This window comes from Bufo gargarizans, chromosome 3 (assembly GCF_014858855.1).
Source record: "Bufo gargarizans isolate SCDJY-AF-19 chromosome 3, ASM1485885v1, whole genome shotgun sequence".
Lineage (NCBI taxonomy): Eukaryota > Metazoa > Chordata > Amphibia > Anura > Bufonidae > Bufo > Bufo gargarizans.
The window spans coordinates 273,844,030-273,864,257 of record NC_058082.1 but is presented as its reverse complement, the minus strand read 5'-3'; positions in this window follow the sequence as shown (position 1 = coordinate 273,864,257).

The window sequence follows — 20,228 nt, the reverse complement described above, 5'->3', positions numbered from 1 at the left end:
TGAAGATGGCAATCCCCATAATAATGTTCAGGAAAGAGAATAAAAAAATCTACTATCAGAAAATAAAAACGGATTAGAAAAAAAGGATATGTGTCGCTATCTGATTTTAACTGGCAGAGGTATATATTCCCCCGGTTCAAATGCATCAAACCTTTCGTACCGCATTGATATTGTAGTTTTAAGGTACACTGTTTTGCTGTCTCACCTTTGCCTTATCACTCTGCCTGGCACGCACACTGGTCTGTGTGTAGCTTGCCCATTCAGAGAGCCCATTACTGCTCATTGTCACAGCACATTCTCTCCTATCAGTCCATCTAGATGCAACATATGGGACACTCATTGCTGAGTTTTTGTTGCTCGGTTCTCAGAAGTGTATAGCTATTTGTCTTCTGCGATGTGTTCTTGTTTCACAGCTAGAGGGGGTGAGCAGCAGGTCTGATCTTTAGATAGCGACACCTTTATTTCTCATTCACCTACACGCGTTCTGCTGGCACAAACACATTACAGTCTCAGAGTCAGCATTTTTGCCTCCACCCTCAGTCACTGTTCCATAGATTGCAAGATCTCAGTGGGACAGAAATTGGCACCTCTCAGCCAAGCTTAAAGACATATCAAAAACACTTCTCTGTAAATCCTGCTGCACGAATATGTCATCTTACTATCCACATTTGTCCCTTTTGGAATCTGTCTGAAAACTCCTCCACGTCTGTGAGCTACGATACAGAAGGAACTGATTATGAAAAATGAAAGCTGAGGCACATGATAAGTGTAGCTAGAGCTGTGGAGACTGGCCCTTGGCTACTTTAGGCTTTTTCCAACTTACTCAGAAAAACAATAGTGCAGCTTATTAACAATGCACTGAAGATCCAGACCTATCTGCATTGTGCTGCCAACAAAACAAAGTAATCGAAGCATTTCTGCAGGAACTGCCTGCCCTTGCAGAGATTGTTCTATTAATTTACTTCATTTGCTGGCAGCAGGGAGTGGTTGGTGCTTGGCTTTAATATGCATTATGTCTCTGATCTAGTGACAGAGACGAGGTAAGTGCTCTTGTCCCCAGCAAAACAGGCAAGTGAATTACATAAATGGAGACTATATCAAGATACACAGCCGAGTCACATTATTGTGACCATTTCCGACTTTCAATGTCAGCAGTGCGTGGCTCATGAAAGAAGTCATATGTGAAGAGATGGCTTGGTGGGTATATAAGGTGTGTGATAGGCTCTCTGCAAATATATCCCTTGTTTCTGTCATAGGTAAAAGTGACGATTTATCAGACTTGCAAAAAGGGACGATTATTGGCTCTCGGGCAAGGGTGGCAATATTTCTGGAAATGTGCAGCTGCTTTGGTGAAAGTGTATCATGAGTTGACAAATGGTACCATTGCGAATCAGAGATGTGAAAACTGCAGAGCACCATGTGAGAGGTGAACATCAGCTACAAGGATGCGTGAGGATGGACCAACACGCTACAGTAGAGAAGCTCACCACCAAAATGAACCAGAGGACTACCAGACATGTCTAAAGGAACAGTTCAGCTAACCCTACTGTGTATCAGCAGAAAAGCCGTAAATTTTCATGGCAGTATCACAATTAGACCTCAGCTGACTGGCAAAGGGTTGCCTTCTCCAATGAGCCATGTTTTTTAACTTCATCGAACAGACTGATGTTGGTGTGTCAAATGAGAAACATCAGAGAACAAACTACAACCATTACTAGAAGAACACAAGCTGGTGGTGGCAGTGTTATAGTGTAGGGAATGTTTTTGTGGTATTTTCTGGACCCACTCATCCATGTGGAAGACACTCTCAACTGATTTGAGTATGAAGCCATCCTTGCCAGTGACAAACACCAATACATGCTGATTGTCTTCCGGGGCAGATGGGATCTTCCAGCAAGACAATGAGACACGTCACACAGCTTGAAATGTTGAACATTGGTAAGAACATGACCAACGCTTCTAAGTTCTAACCTGGCTCTCTGTAAAGCAAGGTCTTTAATTGGCTCTTTCCCATTAACTTCATGAAGTTATTTAATGATGTCTATACCTGGCCACATTTCTGCGGTATGAGGTAACTGTACATGCATACTGACCTTTAGGTGGGTCTAGGAGGGGCCATGAGAGTAGAAAAACCTTAGAGGATTATTTATTAAACAGAAATACACCTAAATTAGGCATACGGTATTTCTGCCGCAGATTTGAGACTTTTCCCCGTTCACGGCAGGTCTGAAAAGTGGTCCGGTAGGCCTATCTCATTCATCATTTTCTACACCTGGTTTAGATGCAGAAAATGGTCTAAATGTAATACAGAAAGGAAGCTGTCTTATTTTGAAGCAGTGGTGGATCCGCCAAAGTTATGAAGAGGACTGCGCCTCTTCCTAACTCTTCCGGATCCACCGCCAACGCAAGGCCTTTTTAAAAACAGTGTCTAAGACGGCAGTCTTAATAAATGTGCCCCTTAATTTTGGAACAGAGAGCTTGGCTTCACTGAAGACATCATCAGGGTAATATGTCTTGCTACATCACCTTTCTTTGTATCATATGGGCGTCGGCAGATTTTCATGTTGGGCACTAATCGATGGAACCTGCGCATTTGTCCACACAACTCTCAGTGACTGTTACTTTATCTTTGTATATCTTTGTGTATAAATATATATATATATATATATATATACTAGCAGAAGGACACGGCTTTGCATATATTCAATCTATTTGATTTTATGTTTGTGTGTGTCGTTGAAATATATCAACAGTATCCACTATAACAGTGACATCTACAGTACCCCAACCCTTAACAGTGACCTCCACAGCAACCTTCCCCCTTAACAGTAACATCCACAGCTCCCTCCCCTTTAACGGTGACCTCCTTATGTTCGCGCTGCACACAGTGGTTACTCTGGATATTAGCTGGTGATCAAAATAATGTGACTCTACTGTGTATAATATTCAATTGCTTGGACTTAAAATGAATGTCAAAATCAGTGGCTTTTCACTCTGCATGTTGTATTAGAGATTTAAACTGACAAAAAGTGGAGAGAAATGGGGAACTAGTCATAGAGAAAGTGCATGGGAGCACAACAATGTCATCTTCTGATATACCTATAATATATAAAATAGGATTTTGCTGTATTTCAGAATACATTTTGGTACGACAGCCACAAAACAATGTGATCCCAAAGTATGATTTTATTTTTAATGGTGGGTTAATATACAGCAAGGAGCCAATATATTTTGCATGCATTTCACTATACAATGCATGAGAAATAAAAGCATACGCCCCACAAAAGTCTGCTTTCAAACTCCCATGAAAGATACATGAAAGATACTGCTCTGCAGTTTCAGTTAGGAAAAAATAATTGCAACAGGAGTAAAAATGGATTGGTGCTTTACAAATTCTTTGCACATCATATCCAGGTTCTTCCAATAAACAATGCTGCCAGTATTTATCCATCCAAAAGACGGAAAGCACCCAGTTCTACATCAGATCCCATAATAGCCAATTGAGATCTGGCAGTGTGCAGCAGTATCTGGCTATGTCGGATACGGTAAATTCAAGTAGTCTGTTCCTTTGCTGGAGTTTATGTCGCATATACCCTTATACCCAAATGTGCTGAGCAGAAACAGTTCCATACATCTGCTTCTCATACCCACTGGAGCAATCTGGCCTCTAAGACCACACATACATAAAAGGAGCTGTTCATGTGCTATTAAAAAGAGTCTGCCAGTAGGGCTAACCATGTTAAACTGCTGACAGAGCTAAGTAGGGGTTTGAGAGAGCAGTACAAATAGACCTTTTTTTGGAGCACTTATCATCAGGGTAATGTGAATATGAAGTTTTTTTCTGCCAGGTTCTGCTCTTGCCAGTGCCTAGGCAGGGGGAGCTACACTGTGAAGTGCTCTCTGCATTGAGCTGCATCACAGAACCTCCCCTCTGCTCAGAGTGAGCTGTAATGGTCTCCTGGTTGGATGCTACAGCTATCACTCAGAGTAGAGGGGAGAGGCTATGTTGCAGTTCAATGCAGAGAGAAGTGTATAGGGAAGTCCTGCTTCCAGTGCACTTCCAGGAGCAGAAATTCACAGGAAAAAAAAAACTTCATATTCAAACTATTCCTGGTGTAAATAAAAAAAGCTTAAAAAAGATATCCAGTTTAGCATGGTCAAACCTGCTGACAGACTCCCATTAAACATTGGCAAGTGAAAGAAGAGAACAAGAGCAGACCCAATCATATAGTGGACAATGGGGAATTTAATTAAACAATTTAGAACAATAGGGTGAGTCGGGCCCACCACTGGACCAGTAGATTTACTTTAACTTACCCTAGAAACTAACATCAATTGCAAATGCAAATTTACTCCTGCTCATAGTGTGTACCACTTAAAAAATTTGGCTTATCTTATCCCAACATATTCTGACCAGTCTTAGTAAATATCCCGCCATAGGCAGATTATGACATACATATTGCCCTTTAACCCTTTCCGGACAGGCCCATTTTCTATTTAACATTTCTGTTTTTATTTCTTTGTTCACTGCAGGTTTTACGATGTTACCAATGCATTAAAACTGACCGGCTCCCTTGATTCTCTGGGCCAGTACGATTACAGCGATACCACATTTGTATAGTTTTTGCTTTTAATGCTTAAAAAAATAAAATAAAAATGATTTGTGCTTTGCATCGTCATATTCAGACCCCCATTGTCTACGAAGCTTTGTGAGGGCTCATGTCTTCAAGGCGATTTGTTCTTTTCATTGATACTATTTTGTGGTATGTGCGACTTTTTGTTCACTTTTTAATTCATTTTTTGGAAGGTGAAGAACCAAGAAAAACTGTGAATCGGCCATTTAGATTTTTTTTCCCATTACACTGTTCGCTGGTCATAATAAATATTTTAATAGTATGGGCATTTTGGGACATGGCAATGGCTATTACCTTTAATTTTTTAATGTTTATTTTTATTATGTGGAAAGGGGGCGATTAGAATTTTTATATTTTTTATCTTTTTAAAGGCCATACATGCTCCTGGGACATGGATTGTAAATAAGCCAGCACCTCATCTGCAAACAGCTATTTCAGTATATGGCCTATAAGTCTCCTTATGCTGATTAAGGTGTGAGTAGACTTTTTTAACCCCCCCCCCCCAGACCACAAACAACATCCTACCGATATCTGTATATCAGATTAGAAGGAAATACTGCATTTGCTCCTAAATCTATGTTTCTGCCCAGGGTAAGTAGTGGAAGCATTTGCTGTAAAATTCATTGTTATCTCAATACCGCTCGTAACACATGGTGACAAATACACATCATCTGGGCTATTTTAACACACGCTATTGACACACATATTATTAACATATAAATGTGACTGCATTTTGGAAAATGGCCATAAATTAGCAGTTTGAAGTCTCACCACCCTAGAGGAGGCACAGAATATAATCACGGTTTTCATGCACTGAAGTACCACTTATTGATCCTTATAACACATTTATTGGAGAAGGAATTATTTAAATGGGTTATATTTTCACTTAGCTCATTACGATGACTACTATAACAAATAAAATGGAGGAACACAGCACTAGGTAAATGTCTGAAAGAGAATAATGGATCTTAAATCATGGCTCAGATGGTACAAAAATAGTGACTAATGTTCATTATAACGTGTGTCATTATAACACACTTACTCTGTACATCTCTAGAGCAGGTGGCCCCTGAGGAGCTGGTGCAGAGGATTGGAGTGGTAATGGCCAAGATGAGATTTTGTGTCACTGCAGCGAAAAGGTAGAGTAAAAAAAAATCAGGCAGTCGTAGAAGAACATAAAACATTTTATGTTACAGAGTGCAAAGGATGAGTTACAATACATCCAGCTGTAAAAGGTGCAATATGCTTATCCCCAGATGATGAGGTATGGTGGCAGGCACCAGAGTTGTCCTTCTTTCTCTCCTGATTTTCCTTCACTAACAGCAATAAGCTGGCATCTGTGCCTTTAGGTGTCCACTTGTGACATACAGGCTTTTGTATGTGTCTATCCTGAATTGTGGTGATGGGTGTCTTAACTTATTGTCCATTGACAACCAGTTAGACATGAAGTCCACTAACATTTGCCCAGATTTACTATTAGTTAGGGAGTCATAAATGTGCCAGAATTATCACAATGGATTAGGTTGTAAAATAAATCTGCCTGTCCTTCAACATTCAATTGTCTAATTTTCTTCCAGATTTTTATGTTGGAAATGTAAGTGTATATTTGTGCCAAAAGTTGCATCTTAGGCCATGCCCATTTTCAGCCCAACCGTGCCAATTTTCAGTCTAAGAGTAGATGCAACTTTCTGTGTCAAATTTCTCCACATTTTAGTTGAAAACTTATTCCCAACCACACACTAAATCTAGACCTTTTTATAGGACACATCAGGTCTGGCCCTCACTTTGGACTCACTTGCATTAAAAGATTGCAAGTTGATTCTCTGTGGCAAGCCTATTAACAATAATAAAATGGAAGTAATAAACGCAATCTAATATATTCTGTAATTACTGCTAGAGAACAGCAGCACAGTGGCTTGGTGGTTAGCACTGGTACTTTGCAGCGCTGAGGTCCTGGGTTCAAATCTGTCCAGGCACAGCTACGGCATACAGTTTGTATGTTCTTCTTTTGCTTGCGTGGGTTTCCTCCTTCACTCTAAAAAACTGCAAATTGTCTTCTTCTGACAAAACTAAAAAGATGTCTATTGTTCATTGTAATTACAATGTTTACATTTTTGGTTCTCAGATATGGTTAAAATTTCATTAATAATGATGGTGAGAGCAAAGGCTTGCAGTTGGCCTGAGCACTTGTTTAGGGGATGAATTGCAATTCTGCTGCATATAAAAACACAGCAAATGAAGTGATTCTTGGGGGGATCTCATAACAGATTTTGCATTGCGCCCAGGAGCTTCAAGTTATACTTATGATACAACAATTATTAGAAATACAGTGAGGAACAGAAGTATTTGAACACCCTGAGATTTTGCAAGTTCTCCCACTTAGAAAGCATGGAGGGGTCTGAAATTCACATTGTAGGTGCATTTCCATTCTGAGAGACAGAATGTAAAAAAAAAATCTGGAAATCACATTGTATGATTTTTTAAGAATGTATTTGTCTTGCACTGATGAACATAAGTATTTAAACATCTGAGAAACAGCAAGAATTCTGGCTATCAGAGACTTGTTACCGTGCCTTTAAAAAGTCCAACTCTACCCCACTCATTTATCTAACTTAGTAGCACCTGTCTGAGCTCTTTAAAGACCCCTGTCCACTCCACAGTCAGTCAGATGCAAACTACTACCATGGGCAAGACCAAAGAGCTGTCAAAAGACACCAGAGACAAAATTGTGGACCTCGACAAGGCTGTAAAGGGCTATGGGGCAATTGCCAAGCAGCTTGGTGGTATCACAGATGATAAGAAAGGTGAGGAGCTGGTCAATGATATGAAGAGAGCTGGGACCACAATTTCAAAGGTCACTCTCGGTAGAACACTACGCCATCATGGTTTCAAATCATGCATTGCACAGAAGGTTCCCCTGCTCAAGTCATCATATGTCCAGGCCCGTCTGAAGTTTACCAATTACCATCTGGATGATCCAGAGGAGGCATGGGAGAAAATCATGTGGTCTGATGAGACTAAAGTAGAACTTTTTGGTCTAAACTTCACTCATCGTGTTTGGAGGAAAAAGAAGGATGAGTTGCATCCCAAGAACACCATGCCTACTGTGAAGCATGGGGGTGGTAACATCATGCTTTGGGGGTGATTTTCTGCGAAGGGGACAGGAAGACTGCACTGTATTAAGGAGAGGATGAATGGGGCTATTTATTGTGAGATTTTGAGCAACAACCTCCTTCCCTCAGTCAGAGCATTGAAGATGGGTCGTGGCTGGGTCTTCCAACATGAAAGTGACCTGAAGCACACATCCAGGATAACCAAGGAGTGGATCTGTAAGAAGCGTATCAAGGTTCTGGAGGGGCTAGCCAGTCTCCAGACCAAAATCCAATAGAACATCTTTGGAGGGAGCTGAAACTCTGTGTTGCTCAGCGACAGCCCCGAAACATGACAGATCTAGAGGAGCGTGCCATAATCCCTGTTGCAGTGTGTGCAAACCTGGTCAAGAACTACAAGAAACGTTTGACCTCTGTAATTGTAAACAAAGGCTTCTGTACCTAATATTAACACTGATTTTCTCAGGTTTTCAAATACTTATGTTCAGCAGTGCAAGACAAATAATTTTTTTTTGCAAATCATACAATGTCATTTCCTATTTTTTTATTTGCATTTTTATTCTACCTCTCAGAGTGGAAATGGACCTACAATGTGAATTTCAGACCCCTCCATGATTTCTAAGTGGGAGAACTTGCAAAATTGCAGGGTGTTCAAATACTTATGTTCCTCACTGTATGCTAATGGAGGTCTGGACTAGCCACATAATAATTGATAATAATTATTCGTATTCAGCATAATTCTGGTATTTATGTTCTAAATGGAGCACACATAGTGCTACATAAAGAACACATGAAATCACTAAGTGTATGAGAAACATGGTGATTTCTTGACAAATGAATGCATAACTGAAATTACTTCAGGTAAGAAAAACATATAACTGAAAACTTGTATACATTAAAAACAGGGAAAAATCACCTCTCTTTTTGTGCACATGACAAAACAATTTCAAATTTTGTAGTCTACAAAGTGGCTGTTGAAGTTTTGTATAAGACAATGATTCGACGAACGGTAAAAAGCTTGAATTTAACAATAATGACATTTCTATTGTAGTTTCTTGTGTTCGCCAAAATGTTCATATACATGAGAACAATTCAGGAATAGACTGGGAACTTAAAGTGGCCCTGGAAAATGGAAACTAAAAGTGGCCCCTTGATGTAGGCAGATCTAAATTGACAGAAGACAGGCCAACACAAATAATGGGGTCAGAAATACTATATCCCAAAATACCAACACAGCAGCCAAAAGGAGTCCCTCTGTGGTGGCCATCAGTACCTACCATTTTCTGTCCTGCTCCTCCAGTTGTCCCTGATTAGGATAAGGAGCAGGAACCTTAGGAGTTGAGATGTGGGCCACAGCAATTAAATTCTGGAGGGCATGCATGATCGCTGGCCAGATACATGAGTGCCTGATTCTCATAGCTTTAATTACTGCCGAGTGCTCATTATGTACCCAGCCATCAGCAGAGAGGAGGGCTTTGATGGTCCCCTGGTCATCGGCCACCGGGAAATTTCCCGCTCTCTCTGCACTTTGATTGACAGGGCTAGGTGTGATGATGCTTTCACTGCCTGGCCCTGTCAATCAATGTAGAGAAAGCAGATCTGCAGTTGCGCCAGAAGAGCAAAGGAGCCAGAACCCAGCAAGAGGTATCATGTATGATTCCCTTTGTGGGTTCGGCCACGCTTCGGGGGCTCTGGTTCAAAGGCCCCCAGGGGGTAAACAACTCCTTTAAAAATGCATTCTCACACTTCCATATACACATGCAATGGTGCTTTCATTTTAGGAGAGCTCAGTAACCAAATTCAACTGAGCAACAAGAGCAATATCACTATATAATGTATTCATTAAGAAATGTGAGCTTGGGGGGACTATCACACACATTACCAGTTTCTACTATGAGTAAAACAATAGCAAATTTCAAAAGAATGAATAAATTAATCAATGTGAACTGCAAGAAAACTACACATTAAATCTCTGCAGCAAGACCCTTCCCAAAAGCCTACTAGACATAGTCTCCAAATGAGAAACGACAAGAGGATCTTGACAATAAAAAATGATCTAAAGAGCAGATCAGGATGATTACTAAGAGCAGTAAGAGTTCAGCAACCATAAACCATCTTAATGAAATAACATCAAGTGTTTTCCACTGTTGAATGAGTTGTCAATTTGAAAAATCTTAATTTAAAGCCACTGCCATCTATTGTATGTGAACATCTGCTGTATTACTATAGACATAGCACTTTACTAAAATTCCTGGTTATTCTTGGAATGTGTGGCAACCTCTCCACTCATGGGGATGTGAGAAGGATCCCCATTTTTGAGACAGGTGTGGGTACCACTTCTGCCTATTGGAAATGTATGGCATATTTATGGGATGTGCCATAACAGTTATCAGTTAAAACTTCTACAATGTATTATGTCTAGTGCTGGGCATATGAGGTGCTACATGAAGTCGAATGAGAGAATTCTTGGGTCATGCCCCTAACAATTTATCAGTTTTGTCTGGAATTCTTCTTTAGAGGGTCTCATGTATATTAACATTTCTTTTTATAAAATCAATTCTGCACTTGGGAGCTCGCAATCATTATAAAGATGCAGCATACCAGCAGTTTATTTTGATGTTTCACCAGCTCGATGCAGATCAATAACTCTGTACAGACATACTCGGTTTTAATACAGGTACAAGGCACCTAAGAGACATTTTCTGGCAACAAACATTAGAAAAACAACAAATTGACAGAGAATGCTGTAATATGATAAAATTGCTTAACTGGGGCTGTCAAGTTGCCAGGTTCATTTTGCATGAGTCTATGATCTTGTCTTGTATGAGAATGAATGAGATCATGTTCTACCTGTAATCATTATGAGTGCTGTAAGCTACAGAGAAGGAGTCATGTGGATCTATACCACTTTTCTAAAATTATTATTACAGGAAACATATAATACACTACTGAATCCACATGAACACTTTATGCATTCCCTTCTACCACTGCCTCTAAATACACAGATAATAATAATAATGCACCCCCCTCCTGCCATGGAATAAAGTTACCTGCCTATCATCGGTGAGTGCCGCTCGTTTTGTTCTCTTCTCCCTTGTATCATATATGCTCACTGCAGCTACAAGCTGAGCACCTCCGTGAGGCACCACTCCTCGGAAGTCGCATCCTGATGATTTTAGGTTTGGTGTAGTGCCACTGGTTTTCTGCTCTACATTTCATATGAACTTTTTGTACTTTGCTCCTTACTGGTTCCGGTAGAGCACACACGCAACCTACTCACATGGATCAAATTGGTTCTGTACCAAATATGATGGCTTACTTGCTCCTGTATCTGCAACCCTTGCACCCCCCTCCTGCCATGGAATAAAGTTACCTGCCTATCATCGGTGAGTGCCGCTCGTTTTGTTCTCTTCTCCCTTGTATCAGATAATAATAATCTTTAGATGGAAATTATCTACTTCAAAAGCTTGGAAATTTCACTTGCATGATTCAAACGGTCACATACCTACTGTAAAGACCCTTTCAAGGCACAGTAAGTAATTTTTACCATTGTGCTATTGATGTTCACTGTTCTGCTCCATCATAGGAGTAGAACAACAAAATTAACAGAAGTGCCAGTTTCGGAACATAACTGAATTGAATGGAGCCATTGACTATAATAGGGTCCATTTGGTTTCCGCTCTGGATCCCACTTTTTTAGTGTGTAATTTCTCTGTGCTGTTTTTGATGGAATCTGTAATAGATTCTTTGATCCAGTGGTTTTTGAAAACTTCAGAAATATTTTTTTTTTAGTTTACATGAGAAGCGCTATGTTTGGAGAAAGGATACGCATAAAAATTTCATTCTATCTGTAAAACACAGTGGTACAGTGCTGCCTGTAATTATTCATACCCCTGGCAAATCTTGACTTAAAGTTACTTTTATTCAACCAGCAAGTAATGTTTTGACGGGAAATGACATAGGTTTCTCCCAAAAGATAATAAAACGATGTAGGCATTATTGTGGAAAAAAAAAAAATATTTCTCAGCTTTTATTTACATTTGAGCGAAAAATACAAGATGTTCCACACTGTGGAAAATCTCAGAGGACATGGTCGAAAGCCAAAAGTGACACCTGTGCTGGCCAAAAGGGTAGTTATAGAGGTGAAAAGAAAAATAATCCAAGGATCACAACCAAGGCCATCCTGGTGAATCTGGGCTCTACTGGTGGCAATGTCTCAAGGCAGACAATCCAACGGACACTGCACACTGTTGGGTTCCACTTCTCCACATAAGGCACACAAAAGCTCGCTTGGCCTTTGCAAAAGCTCATCTGGACAAAGAAGAAGACCTCTGGTCTACTGTGTTATGATCAGATGAAACAAAAATTTAATTGTTTGGTGACAATGATGTTTCCTTCATTTGGCGTAAAAAAGGAGAAGCCTTCAACCCAAAGAACATCATCCCCACTGTCATACATGGTGGTGGGAACCTAATGCTTTGGGGGTGTTTTTCGACCAATGGACCAGGGAACCTAATCACAGTAAACGGCACCATGAAAAAAGAGCAACACATGAGGATTCTCAACTACGACATCAAGCAGTCTGCAGATAAACTTGGCCTTGGGCACCAGTGGACATTTCAGCATGACAATGACCAAAAACACACAGCAGAAGTGGTGAAGAAATGGTTAGCAGACAACAACATTAAAGTTTTGGAGTTGCCCAGCCAGAGTCTAGACTTGAATCCAAGTGGAGGGAGCTAAAGATCAGGGTGATGGCAAGAAGACCATCCAACCTGAAAGATTTGGAGCTCATTGATAAAGATGAATGGGCAAAAATACCTGTGGAGACATGCAAAAAACTGGTCCACAATAATAGGAAGTGTTTCATTGCTGTAATAGCCAATGAAGGCTTTTCTATTGATTATTGAGAAGGGAATGATTAATTTTGGACTGGACACTTTTTGCTCAAATGCAAATAAAAAGCTGAGAAATGTTTTTTTCCCCCACAATAATGCCTCTTGTACATTGTCTTATTATCTTTTGGGAGACACCTATGTCATTTCCCGTCAAGAAATTGCTTGCTGGCTGAATAAAAGTTACTTTAAGTCAAAATTTGCCATGGGTATGAATAATTATGAGCAGCACTGTAGTATCTTGGTTTGGACCTAATTTGCTGCATCTGGGCCAGGACAGCGTGTCATTGATGTAACAATGAATTATGAATTATAACAGCAAATTGTAAAGGAAAATGAGAGTGATCTCAATCTCAAGAGACCATAGGTCAAGATATCCACCCTAAGCACACAAGTTTTTCTACCAAAGAACTATTGAGGAAGAATAAATTTAAAGCTTTCAAAGTCCTGGCCTGAATCCAATAGAAATGTCGTGGAAGGACTTGGGCTTCATATACTAAGTTGGCTTGTGAATAAGTGGAGTTTAAAGGACCGGAGTTTAAGACAAGGAACAAGAAACTAAGGTTTGATAGATTTTCCTTGTGTGTTGTTGGCTTAATTCTAGCTAGTTCTCCAACTACAGGGTCTAATTCTAGCTCATATTTACTGTTTTCCTTCTTTACTGTTCATCCCCATTTAAACATGTGCGCCATGGACAATGCTATAAAGTGTGTGTCCTATGCGATGTATGCATGCCTTAAAGAGCCATTTGAGGGTGAATACATTTGCATTAGATGCAATGATGTTGCATATTTGGAAGCCCAGAACCTGGATCTAAATAAGCAGTTTGAAATACTTAGGGGCATTGCAAAACAATAGAGGCTTAGACCTCAATGTGCAGGTACTGACTGTGGTCAGTGAAATGGAGGTGGGAGGAGAAGGGCAAGATCAGGACTATCAGGTCAGTAGTTGGGTTAATGTAGGAAGAAGGGGTAGAGGCAAAAGTGCCAGGGAGGCTAGTCCTGAGCTGTAAAGCCCTCGTAAATATGCTTGTTTGGCTGATATTAGGGATGAAAGCCCAGGGCCAGCAACACTGCAGCAGGGCGTTTCTCCTAGCAACCAGGAGGATGACCGCTGTAGGAAGGATGGAAAAAGGAGTGCAGCAAAGGTCAGACAAATGCTGGTGGTAGGGACTCTATTATTAGGAGTATAGACAGGGGACAGTGGGGATTTAGAGGGGGCTAGGGTTTGTGAGGAAAGTATGGAGAAGACTGGGCAGAACAATACACAAATGAAAAACAGAACTGCTGGTAACAAGTACCTCTTACATACAAACATCAACCAAGGTAACCCAAAAATCCCATATATTCACTTTATAGGTAATAGTAATTTAAAATATATTTTCACAAATGCCAGAAAGTTTAGCTAGCAAAATGGGGGAGTTGGAGGCTATGGTACTAGAAGAACACATAGATGTAGTTGGTGTGGTTGAGACATGGTCGGATTCTGCGCATGACTGGGTTGTAGATATTGAGGATTTTACACTATTTAGAAAAAATAGGGTCAATAGAAAAGGTGGTGGTGTGTGCCTGTATGTGAGGGTGATCTGAAGACAAGTGTGAAAGAGGCAATTGTTTGGGTGCGGATGGTGAGGATGTGGAAACCTTATGGGTGGAAGTTCAAAGGAATATAAACACCGAAAAAAATTATACTTGGTGTAATCTATAGACCCCCTAACATCACAGAGGAGATAGAAACAAAACTGTATAACCAAATAGAGCGGGCGGCATAGGCTAATACCTTGGTCATAATGGGAGATTTTAACTTCCCAGACTTTGACTGGGGTCATGATTCTGTCTCAACCGCAAAGGGGAGAAAATCCCTCAACTTGCTGCAGGACCACTTTATAGAAGCTCCCACTAGGGGCAATGCTCTGTTGGATCTGGTAATCTCTAATGATGCAGAGCTTGTTGGTAATGTTACTGTTCGAGAAACACTAGGTAATAGTGATCACAATATAATTATATCCCCCCAAACTATAAGAAGCAAACTCTGTCAAGCAGAGCAAAGACACTGAATTTTTTAAATGTTAATTTCACTGGGCAGAGGGCAGTATTTCAGGGCATAGACTGGATGCAGCTACTCTCACATAATAATACTGAGGATAAATGGGAGAGCTTTAAATCCACATTGAGTAATTGCACTAAAAAATGTATTCCTTTAGGTAACAAGTATAAATGCCTAAAATTAAACCATCCATGGCTTACAGCTACTGTAAAAAGGCCAATACAGTAAAAAAAGGGCATTTAAAAAAATACAAATCTGAGGGGACAGCTGTAGTGTTTGAAGATTACAAAGGGCATAATAAAATCTGTATAAAGGAGATACAATTTGCAAAAATACAAAACAAACAGCATGTGGCAAAAGGGAGCAGAACAAATCCCCAAAAATGATTTAAATATATAAATGCTAAAAAACCTGAGCAGGTAGGTCTCCTTCTCTTAATAATGGTAAGGGCGGGGGTAGTTACTGAAGATAAGGAAAAGTCAGAGTTACTAAATGTTTTTTTTTTAGCTCTGTTTATACAAAATAAGAGAAAGGAGCTGATATCTGTGGTGCTGGGGCTATTAGTACATCCAGTAATATACTCAATTGGCTAACTGTAGATATGGTCCAACATAGATTAAATTAGGTAAATGTGAACAAGGGTCTGGGTCCAGATGGATTACACCCAAGAGTTCCTAAAAAGCTCAGTTCAGTTATTGATGTGCCCCTGTTTATAATATTTAAAGATTCTCTAGATACTGTTACAGTGCCAAGTGATTGGTGCAAGGCAAATGTGGTGCCCATATTCAAAAAAGGATCTAGATCCTTCACAGGTAATTATAGACAAGTTAGTTTAACTTCTGTTGTGGGAAAAACTGTTTAAAGGATTCTTAAAAGGAACCTGTCACCTCCTAAAACCATCTGAACCCCCCAGCAGTACCTGAGAGTAGCAAGCAGTGTGTTCCTGATGATTGTTTTATTCCTGAAGGCAGATGCGGCAAAAGCTCTGAAAACGTTCCTTTATCTCCTGCCAGCGCGCTTCTCTAGACATGCTTGAAGTCAAGGGGGCAGAGGCCTACTTGCTTCAAGTCAAGGTAACCATGCCTGCTTCCCTGCCCCTTCTCTGTGACTGACAGCCGGCAGTTTGGCTGAGAGAACCCAAGCATTAAACCAGGCATCCCCTGCTCTGAAGAGGGGAGGTTGCCAGTTCCCACTGATGTCTATGCAGAATATTGCTGTACAGTGAGGGAATCCCCCAGTGTAAGTCAGCAGCTTAAGAGTCCCTGCTCTGACCCCATTAATAACTATGTCCATATATGGAGTCAGTGCTTGGGGACACCCAGTGTATTTAAATCTAATATAGCTTCTATTTCTGCCAGGATTTGGACTTACAGCCTTCTACATTAGAGGCAAGAACCTTAACCACTCAGCTATAACTCTGAATGATAAACTGTGTCAGAAAAACGTCATAGTAGTTTGTAATATAGTAAATATTAGTGATGAGCGGCAGGGGCAATATTCAAATTCGCGATATTTCGCAAATATTTGGGCGAATATTCGCCATATTTTCGAGAATTCTCGAATTCGTAATCTCCAGGCATTATTTTCTTGATTGCGAAAATTCGCATAAAATTAGCATATACATTTTCGCATAAAAATTCGCATGAACTGGTATTTTTAAAACAAATCGAATATCCACAATTACGAATATAATTAGCAATATTCTAAATATTCGCAAATTCTCGAAGTGCCGATATTCGCGATTAAAATTCGCAATTCGAATATTCGTGATCAACACTAGCAAGTATTCCTATATAGCAGAAATATAATTTTAAATTTCAACGCAGGTCAACATGTAGCTGTATAGCACAGTAGCTAAGGTTCTTGGCTCTAATGTAGACAGTTGTGAGTTCAATTGCTGGCAGAAAAGTTTCAGAAATTGAGGCAAATTTATAAATGTTATATTTTTTTGGGTAATTGTAAAAAATGTATGCCACAAAATAAATGTGTAAATATAAAAAAAATAATAATATATATATATATATATATATATATATATATATTTATAGATGAAAATCATACTTCTGATATATATGAATGCATAATATGTGGGAAACTACTACTGATCTTTTTAGCCATAATATATTTACACATATAATATTTTATATATTCTAAATATATAATAATATATGTAAATATATTATGGCTAAAAACTATATATGTGTTTAAATTGAATTTAGCTTCTATTTCTAAAATGTTTCTACCGGGATTTGAACCTTAAAACCTTGTACATTAGAGCCAAGAACCTTAATCACTACACTATATAGCTACATGTTAACCTTGACTGAAATATAAAATGATACTTCTGCTGTATAGGAATACTTACTACATTACAAACTACTATAAGGTTTTTCTGACATAGTTTATCATTCAGCTTTATAGCTGAGTGGTCAAGGTCCTTGTCTCTAATATGAAAGGTTGTGAGTTCAAATCCCAATGGAAATTTATTTAGAAATAGATTATAATCAAATATCCACATGACAGGTTCCCTTTAAATCTAATTTAGCCTCTAACTAATTAGATACAATCATTAACTACTAAAAGGTACCTTAGATGTATTCACTTACTGGTGTGACAGATGGTTACCTCATAATATACACACAAAGATGCCGCATGCCGCATGCTAATGAGCTTATTTGAGTCCAGCGTATATTTAATTCAGAGCTATAGCCACTCCCCTGCCCAACTGCTGCTGATTCATATGGAAAATAACTGTCAATCAGCAGCAGGTAGGCGGGAAGAGTCAGAAGCTCATAAATATTCAGGACTCATCATTATCAGATGGAGCTTTTCAATACAAGATGTTGGCAGATTGACTGGGTCAATTAAAGAAAGTGACCCAGCATTTTGAAGAGAACCAGTCACTTATTTATGTTGCCCTTAGTTAGGACAGGTTCCCTTTAAATACACTGACACGAGCATCACGCTCAAGCACACGCGGTATTCAGCCGAGCATCGCAATGCTCGAGTCGAACATCAGTTCGGCCGAGCATGCTCGTTCAACCCTAGTGGTCAATGATTCCTATTCAGAATGGTCCTGGGTTATAAGTGGAGTACCCCAAGGTTCACTGCTGGGCCCTCTATTATTTAATTTATTTATTAATGATATCGAGGATGGAATTAATAGCACCATTTCTATTTTTGCAGAAGACACTAAGCTATGTAGTACTGTACAGTCTATGGAAGATGTCCATACACTACAAGCTGACTTGAACACGCTGAGTGATTGGGAATGAACTTGGGAAATAAGGTTCAATGTGGATAAATGTAAAGTTATGCATCTTGGTAGCAATAATCTTCGTGCTTCATATGTTCTAAGTGATGTAACACTGGGGGAATCACTTATAGAGAAGGGTTTGGGTGTCCTTGTAGATGGTAGATTAAATAACAGCATACAATGTCAATCAGCTGCTTCTAAGGCCACCAGGATATTGTCATGCATTAAATGAGGCATGGACTCGTGGGGCAGGGATATAAATATTACCACTTTACAAAGCGTTGGTGCGGCCTCATCTGAAATATGCAGTTAAGTTCTGGGCACCAGTCCATAGAAAGGATGCACTACAGCTGGAAAAAAGTACAGAGTAGAGTGACTAAACTGTTAAGGGCATGAGGGTCTTAGTTTTAAAGAAAGAGTAAAATAATTGAATTTAGTCTTGAGAAGAGATGCCTAAGGGGGACATGATTAAGCTATACAAATTTATAAATGGGCCATACAAAAAATACGGTGAAAAACTGTTCCATGTAAAATGCCCTTAAAAGACAAGGGGGCACTGCCTCCGACTGGAGAAGAAAAAGTTCAGTCTCCAGAAGCGTCAAAGCTTCTTTACTGTATGAACTGTGAATCTGTGGAATAGACTTCCTCAGGACGTGGTCACAGGAGGAACAGTGGACAGTTTTAAAAAGGGTTTAGATGAATTCTTAAAAGTAACCAACATTAATGCTTATGAAATCTGAGTCTCACTTCCTTCTGGGATTCGCGTCCCCACCTATCCCTTGGTTGAACTTGATGGACTTATGTCTTTTTTTCAACCGTATCAACTATGTACAATAACTATGAGCAGTGGTGGGGGGGAACCCACCAACATAACAGAACAAAGCTGTTTTGTATGAAGGAATGTGCTAAGCCGATGTGCGGGACTAATCAACAATTAGCTGCAATTATTGCTGCACATGGGTGTCACTCCACATGCTGAAAGATTCAAATACTTTAGCCACTCACAGACATGTGATATCGGATCATGTTTCTCAATAAATATCCAGGTCTAATATTTTTCACTCATTTGTTTGAGTTGGTTATCTACTTGTATGAAAATCTGATTTATCTTTATCTACTTGTGTGAAAATCAGATTTGGTTTTAGGTGAAACTTATGTAGAAATATAGAAAAAATTTTAAGGGTTAAAAAAAACTTTTATGAAACACTGTACATAGGTATTGAGTGAGTTATCTCTATCCACAGATACCCTCTTTTCATTCCTGTGGTGTTCTTTGATGCCTTCAGGCTCCTTTCACACTAGCGTTCGTCGGTCCGCTCGTGAGCTCCGTTTGAAGGAGCTCACGAGCGGACCCGAACGCCTCCGTCCAGCCCTGATGCAGTCTGAATGGAGCGGATCCGCTCAGACTGCATCAGTCTGGCGGCGTTCAGCCTCCGCTCCGCTCGCCTCCGCACGGCCAGGCGGACAGCTGAACGCTGCTTGCAGCGTTCAGCTGTCCGCCTGGCCGTGCGGAGGCGAGCGGATCCGTTCAGACTTCAATGTAAGTCAATGGGAACGGATCCGCTTGAAGATGACACAATGTGGCTCAATCTTCAAGCGGATCCGTCCCCCATTGATTTTACATTGAAAGTCTGAACGGATCCGCTCAGGCATCTTGCGCACTTAGACGGAGCCTCCGTCTGCATTAATATGATCGGATCCGTTCAGAACAGATCCGATCAAGCGCAAGTGTGAAAGTAGCCTTACAGAGCATCACATACAACTTTCTAGGGTATAAAACGATAATACTTTACTATTTCGTTAGTAATACTTTCATTACTGATTTATACATTTTCTATGCAACTTCAAACATTTATAACTTGCAATTAACATTAAAACCAAATCAATGGTGAAAGTCAGTGAAGCAGACAAAACTTACTGGATTAAAATGAATGAAAATTCTTACAGAGCACAACACAGCACTTTGTAAAGAAAGGGACCTACAATTTCCACCTGTCCTATTATTCCATCTCCCTCCCACTAGGGCTTTGGTGTAAAGCAAAGACAAATATTGTATTTATCAATGTGAGATATGTTTTGTCTAGCACAAAGCAATGGTAAATTTAATGTCATAAATGTGCTACTGTTATTTTGTATTGCGTTTACAAAGGTTTGTGGCCTAGAGACTTCAACGATCTAAAGTAATCTAAACTCTTAAGACTGATGAGTTTTTTAACACTGAGATGTAAGATTAAATCCCCTTGCCATATTTAGGTAGCAGGTAGTTTTTCGAACACCCAACACTATC